Consider the following 13,652-nt stretch of genomic DNA (forward strand, 5'->3'; position numbering starts at 1 on the left):
TCTGGGTAGATGACTTGATCATTGCGGCTAGCAATACTAACTTGTTAAACACATTCAAAGAAACAATGAGGTCAAAGTTTAACATGAAAGACCTGGGGAAAATATCCAGTTTTCTTGGGATACAGTTTATACAAAAAGAGAGTGAAATCAGGATGAATCAGAAGAGGTACATTCAAAGAATGTTGGAACGCTTTGGGATGTCTGAATGCAAACCCAGATCCACACCGTGTGAACTAAAAACGGACACTACTACATGTGGAGGAAATGATGCAAATGAGACTGTTAACTCAAGAGAGTACAGAGAAATAGTGGGCAGTTTGATATATGCCATGACATGTACGAGACCAGATATAAGCTGGGTGGTTAGCAGACTATCTCAAACACTAGCTCAACCCACGAGAGAGGACTTAGTAACGGCAAAACAAGTCCTCAGATACCTAAAAGGCACAAACGACTTCGAACTGATCTTTAAGAAAAGCAGTGAGGATCTAGATCTAATTGCTTACAGTGACTCTGACTGGGCATCCCCTGTAAAAGACAGACGCAGTACAACAGGCTACTGTTTTGCACTTACTAAAGAGGGACCAGTAATATCTTGGAAAACAAAGAAACAGCCTACAGTGGCACTCTCAACACGTGAAGCTGAATACATTGGTCTTGCAACCACTACTCAGGAAAGCATGTACTTAACCCAACTGTTAAACGGCATGGACAGAAAAAGGTACACATGTACTAAACTGTTTGGGGACAACCAAGGGGCCATTGCGTTGAGTAAAAACCCAGTGAACAGACAGAGGTCAAAGCATATTGATGTGAAATATCACTTCATTCGTGAAGCGGTAAATGAAAGGAAAATCTGCATTGAACACTGTCCATCAGAAGAAATGGCTGCAGACATACTAACAAAACCAGTTACAAGAGTGAGACTCAGAAAGTTTCAAAAATGGTTCTTTGGAAATGCATAAGATGCTATGGGTTAACAGCACGAGAACAAGGGGGGGGGGGGGGGGGGGGTGTTAGATTTGTGTTCTCAAGAGTAAATATATTTATTTATTTTATGTTGTGAAAGACGTTTTCTGATTGTCATTTTATTTTGAAAAGGATTTTATTTTGGTGATTATAGATTACTTCACTTCCTGTTCCTGTTGTTCCGAAGCGCGAACTGCTGAAGCAATGATGTATCTCATTCCCTTCCTGTGTTGCTAACAATAAAAGAAACGGGCAAAGTAATCAACCAAGTGAGTGTATTATTAAGAGAACATGGCCGAAGAAGAAGGAAACTCTTCAAGCTCAACAGAACACATTCAATCCAAGGAGTATTGTGTAAAAGTGGTACTTTTCAAGTTCTTGAAAGTGTCTGAGAAAGAAGCCAGATAGTGAGTCTTTAGGATGAGTGACAATGCTTTATAAAAGAGAAAATAAAACGAGTCGGAAAATTACTGATGTGGTAAATGTTTTACCTTGTGGGATGTGAACTGTGGCTCAGATGGCTCCAAGATGGCGCTGGAGTGACGGCAGCCTATCCAAGTAGCTCTGCAACACCGCACCTTTTTCTTAACTTTAACTTTTTTTAGACTAGGCTTTCAAACTTTATTTCACCTTCCTCTAGTTACTCTACTTATACCTCTTATACCACTACAGTTTGCATACAAGGCGGATGTCGGAGTGGAGGATGCCATCCTGTACCTCCTGCATAGAGCCCACTCACACCTGGATGGGGGAAAAGGCACGGTCAGGATCCTGTTTCTTGACTTTTCCGGTGCCTTTAATACCATCCGTCCATGTATGCTTCAGGAAAAACTGAACAGGATGGAGGTGAACCCCTGCCTGGTGGCTTGGATCTCCGACTACCTCACCGACAGACCACAGTACGTCAGGCTGAAGGACATCACGTCTGACACTGTGGTCAGCAGCACAGGAGCACCACAGGGAACTGTGCTGTCCCCTCTTCTCTTCACCCTGTACACCTCTGACTTCTGCTACAACTCTGAATTGTGCCACATTCAGAAGTTTGCAGATGACACGGCCATCATGGTGTGACCCGTGGTAGGTACCTATTTAAAATAGGACAGAGCCGTAGGCGCACAGTCAGTTTAAAAGAGTTTAATTTTTAATACAAAATAAAAGAAACAGTGTAACAGCAGCACCTAAAAACAATTAAAAACGTTACCTTATTAAAAAACGATAAAACTGTGCGATTGCCCGTGAGACGGGACAAGCGCTGCGGGGAACCGTTTAAAAACAAATCGACATAGCACACAGGTTAAACATGGACGGCAACTCACACATGACCCCAACTGGGTAAAACACTATAGAAAAAAAGTCAAATCTTCAGTGCCGTCTTCACTCGGGCCCACCGCTGTGCATGCAAAAGCGGGGAGACAAAAAAAAGGATTTGTTTTCCCTGCAGCGCCTTCACCGTCTGCGACAATATATATATATATATATATATATATATAAATAAAGGGGTTAAAATACTAAAAGGATCAATATCTGTGGTGCCTACTGATACAGAAAAAGTAAAACCAAAAACCAAAACCATCGACAGCCGCAGCAGTCAGTCTGTCGGCTTACACCAGTTTAAAACAAATTAAAACACACTGATGTGTCGGGTCCTTTGCCCGCAGCCAGAAATCCACCTGGCAAAGCAGCAGCTCGGTACTCTGTGAATAAAAGACAGGAGATCACTAGCTGGACAATAAAACACAGGAATATTCCTCCACTGAATTGGTTTTGTTACCTGTCCACAAGTTCGTGTCACACCCTAATAAATGTGGGTCAGTGGCGATGAAGTCCACTATACCGTTCTCACGGGAGCAATGTTTCCCACCTACAAGGGTGCAAATAACTGTAAACCTCTGCCAACAGCCAGAGCTCAAGTGGTACATTTTTGTGTAACCTACCGTTCTAACAGAAGTTTAGGGGAAGGACGCATATCAGACTTTCATAGTAAAGAAACACCAACTTGCCCAACTCGGACCAAGCACTCGCAGCTTCAGGTTTGCAAAAGGAATACCCAATTGCCCACACCTGCGCTTATGAAAGGAGCGAGGACCAGCTCCGCCCACCAGGGGCGGTCCCAAATCTCCAGGTCTCACCTGTCACATTCTCCCCCCTGGTTTTTGCATTGGCGACCCGACAATGGAACCTTAAAGCCACGGTCTATAAAAAGCTGTAACTGAATGTACACTAGGTGGCCTGGCTTCAGCTGATTGGGGCAGATGGTGTGGATTGGAATGGTGGCCAGCTGTTAAGCGTGTCGTTCTTCTAACTGTACCACTTTCAACTAATGGAGTGGGGACACTACACTGTGGAGTCAGGGTACCAGGATTAGTCCTTCTGGACTGCGGCCTCATTGCTATAGCCAGGTCCTCTGGGAGTTGTTGGGGACAAGGTGCAGAATCAGTTTGTACACTTTGGGGGTCACCTCTTGGGGACTCCCTTCGTTGCCACACATAAAAGTCTCCCTCATTCTCAGACGGGGGTAACCGGTCAGGTGAACTTCTAGGGTTAGCAGTTTGCTGGAGCTCTGCCCTTATTTTCTCACAGATATCAGCAGGGATCGGCTTGATAAATTGTCTATTAACCTGTCTTTTCTGTTCTGGATCATTGAGTGGGGCCACTGTATACACAGGACCAGCATCAGCAGGGGCACGGACAATACAATACGGTGTAACGCCCCAAAAATCTTGGATTTTATTCCGTCCCCGAATGCTATGATCTCTCAAATACACTAACTGATGCAATGGCAAGGGGTCAGAAGCTGGGGCAGGTTGACGATCTGCACGCAGCGTCGCTGCTGCTTTGGTGCGGTTACTCACACCTTTATAAGCTACATCTAGACGTTTCTGATGCTCTTGGACCCAAGTGTGTACCGGGCCGTGGGTGGGTTCCTCCACTCTGCCTAACAGGAAGTCAACTGGGAGCTGGGGCTCTTGGCCAAACATAAGAAAATAGGGTGACTCACCCGTAGTTTGATGGATTGTGGTATTGTAAGAAAAGGTGAGCTGCTGTAAATACATGGGCCAATGACGCTTTTGCTCAGGGGGCAGGGTTCTCAACAGATCATGCAGAGTCCGATTAAAACGCTCACACTGGCCATTACCTTGTGGGTGGTAAGGAGTGGTGCGAGTCTTTTCCACACCATATAACTGGCATAGCTGCTGAACTAATGCTCCTTCAAAACTCCTCCCCTGATCGGAGTGGATCCTAGAGGGAACACCAAAGCGATAAAACCACTCATAAACCAAAACACTGGCCACAGTAGTTGCCTTTTGATCCTTAGTAGAAATGGCCTGAGTGAACTTTGAAAACACATCAGTAAGAATCAATACATTTTCACGGCCATCAACGGAGGGTTCAAGGCATGTGAAATCAATTGCCAGAATCTGATTGGGCCTCGCAGCCATGAGGTGACCCATGGTTGTTTTAGGTTTGGGATAAACTGCTTTAGCCTGCGCACAACGTTCACATTGCTGACAGTAATCCTGGACCTCCTTAGACATACCTGGCCAATAACACCTCTTGCGTATCAAGTCTGCAGTCCTGTCAGTTCCCTGATGACCATGGTCATTATGCAAGCCATGTAAAACCTCATTCTTGAGACTCTGAGGGACCACTAATTGGCACACTGGTTCCCCCCCATCTGGCTGAAAGATCTGCCGATAAAGGACGCCCTCCTTTTCTACCAGTTTCCTCCACTGGCGCAACATTTCCAGCACTGCTGCTGGCAAATCTCTTCTCTCCTGGCGAGTAGGGCCAGTTCCTCTGCGCCAAAACTTCAAAAAACCACTAATCGTGGGGTCCTCCCTCTGCAAAGTAGCAAGGTCTGCAAGTGAATGAGAGGGTAAAACCGAAATCATAGATTGGATTACTTGCTGGGGTGGTAAAACGGTTTGCACTAAAGAGTCTGGAAGGGAAGTACCAGGAAGCAGTGTTTCTAAAGACACAGTTTGATCGGATGGCTGACACTGTCGAGACAAAGCATCTGCATTGCCATTTGTACGACCCGGACGATACTTAATTGAAAAATCAAAAGAAGAGAGCTGAGCCGCCCAGCGCTGTTCCAAAGCTCCAAGCTTTGCTGTAGTCAGATGGCTCAAGGGGTTGTTGTCTGTATAGACAACACACCTGTTACCCAGCAAATATTCTCTGAATTTTTCAGTCATAGCCCATTTCAAGGCTAGGAATTCAAGTTTCATGGAGCTGTAATTGGACATGTTACGTTCCGTGGGCTTTAGCCCTCGACTAGCATAAGCTATAGGACGCACCTTGCCATCAGCTTGCTGTTGTGAAAGCACTGCCCCCAGACCCCAGTGGCTGGCATCAACCTCCAAGATAAAAGGTTGTGAAAAATTAGCATAAGCCAATACGGGGGAATGCACCAACCGAGCTTTCAACTCTTGAAAGCTATTTTCACACTGCTCGGTCCAAACTTCCTGCAATGCACGCTTGGAGGGGCGTTTATGCTTAGTCCCAGCCAGTTCGGCCACCCGCTGGTGGAGCGGAGCAGCTAGGGATGCAAAACCTGGAACAAAGCGGCGATAGTAACTAGCAAACCCTAAGAATGATCTCAATTCAGCAACAGAGCTAGGAGTTTGCCAATTAGACACCGCAGATATTTTGTCTGGGTCCGTGGCTACCCCGTCCTTGGAGATCACATGCCCAAGGTACTTTACCTCTGTCTGCAGAAAACAGCATTTTTCCAACTTGGCCTTCAAGTTTTGTACCCGCAAGGTCTCCAGTACTGCTCCTAGGCGCTGAATATGCTCGTCTACTGTGGTAGAGAAGACAATCACATCATCCAAGTACAACAACAAAGACTGGTGATTCTGGGAACCAAACATTCGCTCCATCAATCTCTGAAAGGTGCTTGGTGCATTACAGAGGCCAAACGGCATACGGTTGAACTCAAATAACCCAAAAGGAGTACAGAAAGCAGTTTTCTTTTTGTCTGGCTCAGCAACAGGGACCTGATTGTAGCCACTAGCCAAGTCCAAGGTAGAGAACCAACATGCACCTGACAACACATCCAAGGACTCCTCAATTCGGGGCAAGGGAAAAACATCCTTCCTAGTCCTTGAGTTCAGCAGACGGTAATCCACACAAAGCCTAATACTGGAGTCCTTCTTTCGTACTACCACGATTGGGGATGCAAAAGGGCTACAACTTTCTCTGATCACCTGACTCTCCAACAGGTGTTGAATATGGGCCTTAACGCTCTCATACTCTGAAGGTGGAATCCGTCGATACCGCTGGCGGACCGGAGTCTCATCTAAAAGTGGGATCTCATGAGTCATTAAATTGGTACACCCTAAGTCACCATCATGTGAAGAAAAAACAGATTGGTAGTCACGCAAAAGGGCCCTTACCCTGTCCTGATCCTGTACAGTGAGGGCTGAGAGATCAATTGCATTAATTGCAGTTTTCAGAGGGTTGGATTCCACACTCTGGGTTGCAATGGTAACACGTTTTTCCTCTCCCAAATCTTCCAAGAGCCTGGTCGAGCCATCCGATTGGCTGACAATTTCAACTTGGCACAAGGTGCCAAGCTGACTGCGAGGTGGCAAAATGGCCTCAGTTAATCCCACATTGGTAACTGGGATAAATGCAGTGCCACTGACCACCTGGACCAAAGCTGGAGAAGAAAGGAGACCATGAGGCAAACCAGCATCTAATGGTTCGAACAGCGCTGTTCCAGTGTGTGCTGAAGGGACTTTCCGACATGCAGTTGGTACAAACTTCATTGTGCCTGCGGGGATGCAAATTTTTCTCCTACCCTTAACTCTCACTGGGCCACTAACTTGTGCTTCAGGCTGTAGCTGCGCTGTATGGCAACGCTGCAAAGCCTGCTGCCAAGGATCCTCCTGCACTAAAGGAAGGTCAAAAAGAGCAGAGCCATGTTCCAAAAACAGCTCCCTATAACACTCACGGATCACATTCATGCCGAGTACTCCACATATTTCTGAGTTGGGGCTGGGCTCCAAAGGATCTCTAACAACTAACACACCACGTTTCGGTATTTGCCTCCCTAACACTTGGCAATCAAGCTCCAGGTAGCCAACATAGGGAATATCTAGCCCATTAGCTGCCCGTAACCGCAGCCAATGGCATGCTTTCAGTTTCTCTGGACCCCAGTTCTTAAAATGTTTGGCAAAAAAACTCTCCGTGATGGTAGTGACCATGGATCCAGTGTCTAATAAACAGGAGACATCTACCCCTCCCATATTAATGGTAACCTTTGGACAGGAGCCTACCAACTTGGGTGGGGGACCAGACATTTGAGCATTACAACTGTTGGAGCCAGTTATGTCCCCATCTGATATGTGGCTCAGCATAACAGAGGGTGCTAGTTTTCCGCCTGCATGGAAAACGTACCCTGCCCAGATGAGCTCCTGCTAGGGGCTGTAGATTCAAAGGCTACTACCCTCTCATTATCACAGTCTTTAGCAAAATGGCCAGGCTTCTGACACCGTCTGCAAATAACCTGCCTTCCTCTCTGCGTGAACCTAGACTTACTTGATGTATGGGCAACTCTCAACTCATGTGTAAGCTGATCAATCTGGGCCTGCTGCCGTTTTAACATTTCCTTAACCTCTGCTAATTCTGACCCAATAGTATCCCTTGGCCCCTTTGTTTGTCCTGTATGCTGAATGCTGTAGACTGCTGGGACAGAATAAGTCCTGAACCGGCCGGGTTCTACTCCTACTCTGCCTTCCCGCTCCCACCTGAGGCCTTCATCTCTTAAAGTATGGAGGTCATAATCTGGATGTTCGCGAACAATCCTTTTAAGCTCGCGGCTCAAATTTCCATCCCGGACACCCTCTACAAACTGATCAGAAAGCAGTCTAGCAGCCTCAGGAATTCGCCTCTCTGGACAACTTTGGATCATTTTGTCCATGAGAGAAAACAATGCATGTGAGAATTCCCTCAGTGACTCTCCTTCTTGCTGCCTTCTTGCATAAAAAGCTTCCTTAACAGCAATAAAGGACATGGGGCAACCATACTGGCTAAGGAGAATACCAAAAATGCGGTCTGGATCTTCTCTTACTTGCTGGGACCTATATTTTATTTCCTCACGAGCATCACCAGTCAAATGATCATAGATATAATGGGCTCTATCAACAGGGGCAAGTCTACGAGTGCGCATCACAGATTTTATTTCCTCCACCCAACTTTGGACACTAATTTCCCCAGTTCCACTAAACAGGGGGCACGACCTCTCTCTAGGGATATAAACCAGCCTCTCTTGGAGAGAGCCCTCCATAGGGGTAGAGTCACGAGGTCTACAGGGGCTAGAAATGCCTGATTGGGACTCCATAATAAAAAATAAAAACCCTCAACAGTAAGTGCCTACTGTGTTTAAATGCAGGTTACACTTTGTTACCACCAGGATTTACCAGCTGCTGCTTTGCCTAAAAAAAATAAATACAAATATAAAACAGTTTAAAAACACACACCCATAAAAATAAAAATTTTACACAAACCAACTGACTAATCGCTGTGCACACCTAGAGGCTCGTCCTGTCCGACAACGCCAGTTTGTGACCCGTGGTAGGTACCTATTTAAAATAGGACAGAGCCGTAGGCGCACAGTCAGTTTAAAAGAGTTTAATTTTTAATACAAAATAAAAGAAACAGTGTAACAGCAGCACCTAAAAACAATTAAAAACGTTACCTTATTAAAAAACGATAAAACTGTGCGATTGCCCGTGAGACGGGACAAGCGCTGCGGGGAACCGTTTAAAAACAAATCGACATAGCACACAGGTTAAACATGGACGGCAACTCACACATGACCCCAACTGGGTAAAACACTATAGAAAAAAAGTCAAATCTTCAGTGCCGTCTTCACTCGGGCCCACCGCTGTGCATGCAAAAGCGGGGAGACAAAAAAAAGGATTTGTTTTCCCTGCAGCGCCTTCACCGTCTGCGACAATATATATATATATATATATATATAAATAAAGGGGTTAAAATACTAAAAGGATCAATATCTGTGGTGCCTACTGATACAGAAAAAGTAAAACCAAAAACCAAAACCATCGACAGCCGCAGCAGTCAGTCTGTCGGCTTACACCAGTTTAAAACAAATTAAAACACACTGATGTGTCGGGTCCTTTGCCCGCAGCCAGAAATCCACCTGGCAAAGCAGCAGCTCGGTACTCTGTGAATAAAAGACAGGAGATCACTAGCTGGACAATAAAACACAGGAATATACCTCCACTGAATTGGTTTTGTTACCTGTCCACAAGTTCGTGTCACACCCTAATAAATGTGGGTCAGTGGCGATGAAGTCCACTATACCGTTCTCACGGGAGCAATGTTTCCCACCTACAAGGGTGCAAATAACTGTAAACCTCTGCCAACAGCCAGAGCTCAAGTGGTACATTTTTGTGTAACCTACCGTTCTAACAGAAGTTTAGGGGAAGGACGCATATCAGACTTTCATAGTAAAGAAACACCAACTTGCCCAACTCGGACCAAGCACTCGCAGCTTCAGGTTTGCAAAAGGAATACCCAATTGCCCACACCTGCGCTTATGAAAGGAGCGAGGACCAGCTCCGCCCACCAGGGGCGGTCCCAAATCTCCAGGTCTCACCTGTCACAATGGGGTGTATCTGGGATGATCAGGAAGAGGAGTACAGAAGTCTGGTGAGGAACTTTGTCGCATGGAGTCACACAAACCACCTGCAACTCAACACCTCAAAGACTAAGGAACTGGTTGTGGACTTCGGGAGGTCCAGAGAAGGTCCACTGCCGGTTCAGATAGAGGGGGAGGAGGTGGAGGTGGTCAACAAGTACAAGTACCTCGGGCTGTGGGTGGACAACAAACTGGACTGGTCATGCAACACAGAGCACCTGTATAAAAAAAGCCCAAAGCCGACTGTACTTCCTCAGGAGGCTGAGGTCTTTTAACATCTGCAGGAAGCTCCTGAGGATGTTTTACCAGTCAGTGGTTGCTGGAGTACTTTTCTATGCTGTGGTGTGCTGGGGGAGCAGCACAGCAAAGAAGGACTCATCCAGGCTGGAAAAACTGATCAGGAAGGCTGGCTCTGTGGTCGGCTTGAAGCTGGACACTCTGGTGACAGTGGCAGAGAAAAGGACACTAAAAAACTGCTGGACATTATGGACAATGCCAGGCATCCTCTGCACACGGCCATTAACAACCAGAAGAGTCTGTTCAGTGACAGGTTGCTTCTCCCCAAGACAAGAACTAACAGACTTAAAAACTCCTTTGTCCCACACGCCATCAAACTGTTTAACTCCTCTCTGGAGGGGAGAGGGAGGGGAAACAGGAGGACAAAGGAGGGGGGAACAACTAAGCTGTAGTGCCTCTTCACCTCACTGTGCAATACCTTTTGTGCAATACTTTTGTTAATAGTCAATGGTGCAATAGACCTCAATACTTTAAATGTGCAATTCACTTGTATTTTTATTTTTATTCCTATTTATTCTATTTATCCCCTTCGTATATTTTATTTATATATGTCTCTGTATTTATGTGTGTGTGTGTGTGTGTGTGTGTGTGTGTGTGTGTGTGTGTGTGTATATATAATATTCTGTAACTCTGTAACTTCTGTCGGTGTTGTGCTTTTGGAAACCGAATTTCCCAGAGGAACCCACCCGAGCAAGGCTGGACTGGGACAAAAAATCGGCCCGGGCATTTTGACTAGAGACCGGCCCACCAGGATAAAGATTGAAAATGTGACGTCATTCAGGGGTAAAACCGCAAAGGATTCTGGGAACTTATGGCAAGAGGTACTAGCGCACGCAGGCTTTCAATTGAACTCAGTTACACAGCGATAAAAAGAAACCCAAAAAATGGCAAGAAGCTGTTATATTATTAACTGCAATAGCCGGTCGCATGACAGCCACGGGAAGCCGACGGGTAAAGAGATCGTTTTTTTTTTGTTTTTTTTTATCGGAATACGTTGTTGAAGAGATAATTTTTTAAGCCATGTTTCCGAAGTAAGAGCCGACGGATGGTCTGGATATACCAAATATAACGTCTCAGAACACTCCAGCTCACATGTTAGTCTGCTCCAAGCATTTCCACAGAGGTCAGAGTTTTTTAGTAGTTAACTCATTCACTGCCATTGACGTCTATAGCCGTCAATGGCAGTGAATGAGTCAATGGGTTTAACTCATTCACTGCCAATGGCTGGCAGTGAATGAGTTAATAGTCATTTTTCTTAACATAATTGGTGATATAGATTACAAGCAAGTCTGGCGCTGAACAGAAATTGTCGCGCTATGCTCCTTTGTTTATTGTGCATAAATAGTGAATTGTCCTGACACAATATTGCGTTTCGCTTCTGTTATTACCATGGTACATTGACAAAAACATATACTTTTATTCACAGGATAAAACAGTTGTTTTGTATCACTTATTGTCCAGTGTGATTACAACATACAATATTATTGTCACTGCTACATTTCTGTAATGCTACCAGAAATAATTTCCACTACTAATTAATTACCGTTGAGCTCAAAGGTTATATTAATAAACAGTTAACAAATGTGTATTTATGACGACGATTTGTGAGACTGGTAAACTTACCTTTGTTTGTACGATGGTTTTTCGTTCTACACGGTGCGTTTCAAGGTCCTGCACCCATCCGTCGCTAAACTGTACCTGGGCTTGTTGCAGTGACCTGAAGTTACTAAACTTAATGAGTGTATGCACTCACTCCAAGAACCGTATAATTATAAATCTGCACGTGGTGAAAGTTGGGCACTCTGTCCACTCTGTGTGCTCGTAAGGGTCTGACCCTTTCACTCCTTTGATTTTTTTTCCTCGTATCTTTTCTTTGTCTTTTCGTCGAGTCTGTCTTTGTACAGACCGGCATTGTTCTCCTTTTGTTTTGTACATTCCTTTTTTGTGCGGCAAAGAAAAAACAAGAAGGTATTGGAACCAGAGAATGAACGTTTTGCGGTGCTGCAAATGTTTGTATTTAATGCTGTACTTGGATTGTTTTGCCACGAGTTCCCGGCATGCAATGCACGAAAATCACGTGATTGCTAAACAAGGGGGAGGGTGCATCCGGCCTCCTCGGCTGTAATTGGTCCAGCCCAGAGTCGATCATGAACAATTGGCCAATCCAACACCTTTCATTATATATACCCTTCCTTAAAAAAAAAAAAAAAAAAAAAAAAAAGATCCATCGGCCCATAAAAACAAAAAATCGCCAGCGGCCCACCGGGCAAATGCCCGGTATGCCCGATGGCCAGTCCAGCTATCTTATCTTATCTTAGATAAACTTGATGCAACAGAAGAAAAACAGAAGCAAGAAGAAATTGTAACTTGTGTGATCTCATGCAGCTAGGATGCTAGCGTTTTTAATAAATGTTTGCACTATTCAAATTCAAATTCAAATTCAAATTCAAATTTTATTTGTCACACACACACAACCATACACAGTATGACATGGGGGTGAAATGCTTGTAGCTGTACAATGCCCGACCATTAAATGACAGAAGAAAAGTTTTACAATATTTACAATTTACTACAAAAATTTACAAATTAACTTAGGAATTTACAGTAAAGAATGAGCAAATAGCAGAAGAGATTATAAAGATAAGGATTATAAATTATAGGAATTATAGGATTATAGGAAATGTGTGGTGGTGCGTGTGGTGACGTGTGTGAGAGTCCAGTCTTATAGTGACGTGTTTGGGAGAGTCCAGTCCTACACCTGGTTCAGGGCCCGAATAGCCTGGGGGAAGAAGCTCCTCCTCATTCTCTCTGTTTTGGCCTTAAGGGAGCGGAAGCGCTTCCCAGACCTCAACAGTGAGAAGAGTCCATTGTTGGGATGGGAGAGGTCCATCATAATCTTCCTAGCTTTGGACTTGCACCACTTGGTGTAGATGGACAGCAGGTCAGGGAGCTCTGATTGAATGATGCGTTCTGCCGAGCGCACCACCCTTTGCAGATCTCGTCTGTCCTGCTTGGTGCTGTTCCCAAACCAGGTGCAGATGTTTGGCGTCAGGACGCTCTCGATGGTGCAGGAGTAGAAGTTCTTGAGCACCTTCAGTGGCAGATGGAAGTCTCTAAGTCTTCTGAGGAAGAAGAGACGCTGACGGGCTTTCTTAACCAGGGTGTTGATGTGACAGGACCATGACAGGTCCTGAGTGATGTGGACACCCAGGTATCGGAAACTGTCCACTCTCTCCACTGGCGTGCCACTGATGATGAGGGGTTTGTAATTCCTCGCCTGCAATTTGTTATTGTCAGGATGTCCGAAAAACTCCCTGAAAAGCCTTCAGTTAATCCAAAATGCTGCAGCAAGAGTCCTGACAGGGACTAGAAAGAGAGAGCAGATTTCTCCTGTATTGGCTTCCCTTCATTGGCTTCCTGTTAAATCCAGAATTGAATTCAAAATCCTGCTCCTCACATACAGGGTCTTAAATAATCAGGCCCCATCTTATCTTAATGACCTTGTAGTACCATATCACCCTATTAGAGCACTTCGCTCTCGCTCTGCAGGCCTACTTGTTGTTCCCAGAGTATTTAAAAGTAGAATGGGAGGGAGAGCCTTCAGTTTTCAGGCCCCTCTTCTGTGGAACCAGCTTCCAGTTTGGATTCAGGAGACAGACACTATCTCTACTTTCAAGATTAGGCTTAAAACTTTCCTTTTTGCTAAAGCATA

At 45.1% G+C, this 13,652-nt stretch overlaps 2 long non-coding RNA genes across 2 annotated transcripts; both read right to left on the minus strand.

The window, feature by feature from the left end:
• Positions 1-2,423: 2,423 nt before the first annotated feature.
• Positions 2,424-2,995, minus strand: LOC146562089 (uncharacterized). The gene is made up of 3 exons (XR_014894530.1): positions 2,904-2,995; positions 2,741-2,830; positions 2,424-2,663 (listed from the first exon to the last, which is right to left on the minus strand). It is a non-coding gene; the product is annotated as an uncharacterized LOC146562089 (long non-coding RNA).
• A 5,978-nt stretch (positions 2,996-8,973) lies between these two features.
• Positions 8,974-9,498, minus strand: LOC146562090 (uncharacterized). The gene is made up of 3 exons (XR_014894531.1): positions 9,407-9,498; positions 9,244-9,333; positions 8,974-9,166 (listed from the first exon to the last, which is right to left on the minus strand). It is a non-coding gene; the product is annotated as an uncharacterized LOC146562090 (long non-coding RNA).
• Between the last annotated feature and the right edge of the window lie 4,154 nt (positions 9,499-13,652).

The sequence above is a fragment of the Mchenga conophoros genome, linkage group LG12, assembly GCF_057382185.1.
Source record: "Mchenga conophoros isolate Kocher_MC1m ecotype Shallow Benthic linkage group LG12, M_conophoros_male_GT1.1, whole genome shotgun sequence".
Lineage (NCBI taxonomy): Eukaryota > Metazoa > Chordata > Actinopteri > Cichliformes > Cichlidae > Mchenga > Mchenga conophoros.